The sequence below is a fragment of the Alexandromys fortis genome, unplaced genomic scaffold (genome assembly GCF_014885135.2).
Source record: "Alexandromys fortis isolate MF-2015 unplaced genomic scaffold, M_Fortis_MF-2015_v1.1 scaffold_4, whole genome shotgun sequence".
NCBI lineage: Eukaryota > Metazoa > Chordata > Mammalia > Rodentia > Cricetidae > Alexandromys > Alexandromys fortis.
Window position 1 is genome coordinate 16,508,381 of NW_026067944.1, and position 3,534 is coordinate 16,511,914.

Below are 3,534 nucleotides of genomic sequence, written 5' to 3' on the forward strand. Positions count from 1 at the left end.
TCTAGGAAGGAAAACTGGGTATATTGCCTCTGATGTGCATGCTTTTCTTCTATTTGGTTAAAATTGTGTGTTTTCTAAGAAGAGACTACTAGAAATCAACTGACTTGTGATTTATGGTGATTGACTGTCATACTCGAAGAATAGTTGTTACTTGAAAGTCCACTTTACTCTTCGGAATGACACACACGTGAGCACCAGATCTCGTCCCTGTTTCTCTATGGTCTCAGTGTTACTGTGGGAAAAAGCCATTGGTCGTCCGGTTGGGATTTGTGGAGGGGTTCTTTATCTCTTATAAATCCAAGTGCCAGTCACCAGGCTGGGTTTGATTAGGCTTTGGTGGTTTCCCTTGAAATCACCTTGAAAGACTAATGAAATTTAAGTGACTGCAGAAACTTTCTGGGTTTTTTGTTTTTGATTTTTTTTTTTTAAATTGAAAATAGGATTTTCTCATACATCTTATTCTGACCATAGCTTTCCTTCCTTGGTCTTCTCTTAGAGCCTACCACCACCCTACCTGTTCAACTCCACATTTTCTTTCTTTAGAAAACAGACAAGGTAGCTTTTCCCTCAGTTAAAATGGCTGCGGCTAGTCCTCCTCTCGGACGACCGTGAGCCAAGGGAGGCTTTGCGATGGCCTGGAAATGCCTGTCTGTTTGCAGGAACCTGGAGTGTGGGCTGGCAGCCCTCGCGACCAGTTCCACACCAGCGATTCAGCACGATGTGGCAACTAAGGAAAACGAAGCTGTGGCCCTAGAGTTCACCAACCGGAATCCTCGGAATCTGGAGCTCTTAGGGGTAGCCAGGAAAGAGCGGGGCTGGGCTACAGTGTGGCCCAGCCCTGAGTTCTGGCACAGGTTGCGAGTTATAAGGACTCAGCACCACATAGAGGCAGTGGTTGAGCATCAGAACGGCCAGGTGGTGGTTTCGGCATCCACTCGGGAATGGGCTATTAAAAAACACCTGTATAGCACCAGAAATGTGGTGGCTTGTGAGAGTATAGGACGAGTGTTGGCACAGCGATGCATAGAAGCCAGAATCAACTTCATGGTCTTACCAGCCAACTCCTTGGGAGGCATCCTCAGACTCGATTAAACGTCTACAGAACGCCATGACAGTGGGTGGTGTGGTGCTTCGGGAGCCTCGGAGGATCTATGAATGAAACAGGAACATCAACTGCTTTAAAGTGTAAACACAAAACCATCAGCTCCTCTGGCCACCAGAAGGAAGAATCTGCTCCTAAACAAAGAAAGAAAGGCAGGCTTTTGGAAGGAGAACCAGACTGAAAGCTTCATAGTGATAATGTAACAGTGGAGAATTATTTAAAGTGAACCTCTTCCCACTTCTTTGTGTGCTTGTGTGGTTTTGTTGTTTCAATGAAGGGCAAACTTGTCTCTTTTTGTGAACACGAGAGATACTTAAGAAAAGCAGTCACCAGTTATAACTATCTGCAGAACAAATTAAAATGTTTATATCAAACTAAAAAAAAAAAGAAAAAAGAAAACAGACAAAAACCAATCAAATCAGGAAAAAATGAAAAAGCATGAGAAATACACACACACACATAAACACACACACACACTTGCCCATAAAATACAAATTGGAAAACCATAATATATAATAAGCAGAAGATAAGTAAAATAAAAAGATTAAAAAATACCCAAACAAAGTAATTTGAGAAAATAATCTAGAAAAAAGATCATTGAGTTTGTTTTGTGTTGGCCATATGCTGCTGGGCATAGGGCCTACCTACCATTAAGTGTGGTTTATGTACCCAGTGAGAGTTCATTACAGAAAACTAATATTTTTCTTTGTAAGTTGTTGTCAGTTGGAGGTGGCTTCTTGGCTAGGGGTGGGAGCTTGTGTCCACTTCCCCTCTCAGTGCTGGGAGCCATCTGGCTTGAGTTTTTCTGACCTTGTACATGCTACCATAGTCTATAGGTTCTTATCTTGGTGTGTCAGGAAGACACTGTTTTCTTGGTATCATTCATGTCCTCTGGATTGTACAATATGTATGCTTCCTTTTCTGCAGAGTTCCCTGAGCTCAGAAGGGAGGGTTTGATAAAGACTTCCCATTTAGGACAGAGTGTTCCAGCGTCTCTCACTCTCACACATTGTCCAGCTATGCATCTATGTATTAATTCCCACATACTGCAAGAAGAAGCTTCTCTGATGGTGAATAAGATGGTGGGAATCTATAGTTATAGTAGAATGTCACTAGGAGTTATTTTGATTACAGTGTTTCTTTAGTATGACAGTAATACTGGATTTCCCCCCCAGACCCATGGCCTATCCAGTCTCAGGTTCTTGGCCACCTGAGCAGCGTTAGACACCGATTCCACCTCATGGAGGGACCTTAATCCCATCAGATGGTGGTTGGTGACTTTCACAACTTTTGTGCGACTACACTTTGTGTTACCTGAGCAGCTTTATCTTAGGCTAGTACTCTTAACTGACTCTCAATGGTATATATATATTTGGATTTTTGAGACAGGGTTTCTCTGTAGCTTTTGGTTCCTGTCCTGGAACTAGCTCTTGTAGACCAGGCTGGCCTCGAACTCACAGAAATCTGCCTGCCTCTGCCTCCCAAGTGCTGGGATTAAAGGCTTCAATGGTATATATTTATATGAGCCTTTGTCTTACTTAATTGCTATACATAGCTGTTTAAAACTACATCTTGAAGACTTTGCCAATTTTATAATTAACCCATTGGAACCAATGTGTGCTAAATCAGAAAATTTAGTGTATTGCATCAGGTTTTGTTAATCTTTTCTAAAACTTACTTGGAAATCACTTCTTATTTTGCAAACTTATATGGAAGCATATTTACTTCTCAATTAATTTTAGAAACCCATAGAAGATTTATAAAATCTATGAAGTGACTTATATTTAACTAAACTAACCAATTATCTCAAGACTTTTATATTAAAATTTACATTAAAATAGGTGAGTGGTCCTTGGACTTCCCACAGGGCAGGGAAACCTGATTGCTCTTTGGGCTAACCAGGAAGGGAGACTTGATTGGGGGAGGGGGAGGGAAATGGGAGGCGGTGGTGGGGAAGAGACAGAAATCTTTAATAAGTGAATAAAAAAATAGAGATAATCGGGGTAATTTTTCTTAAACAGATTGTTTTTCTTAAAAATAAAGTATTAAAATATATATTAAATGTTTATCTGAGCCATAAATGACACAACACAATATAAAGGAAATTCTGAAAGATGTATAAACAAGACACTTGCCTATAAACAAGACACTTGCTTTGGAGTCTTTCAGTGCAGACTAACCCTAGTACCTGACGAGGGGAGCTTTTCAAATATAGATCTCTGTTTTGCAATGTGCTGCTTGTGACTCTAGGCATCTCAGGGGACATCTGTGAATACCTGTTTCCTCCACGGTCAGATAGGAACTGATAAGACTAAAATAGCTATGTCAAATACCTCATACCTCTTGGTATTCCACAGTCACTTTTTTTTAATTAATTAATTAATTAATTTATTTATTTATTTATTAAAGATTTCTGTCTCTTCCCCACCGCC

General features: G+C 40.4%; 1 pseudogene; it reads left to right on the forward strand.

Annotated features, from left to right (window-relative positions):
• The first annotated feature begins 630 nt into the window (after positions 1-630).
• Positions 631-1,374, forward strand: LOC126505829 (39S ribosomal protein L18, mitochondrial-like; annotated as a pseudogene).
• The last annotated feature ends 2,160 nt before the right edge of the window (positions 1,375-3,534 follow it).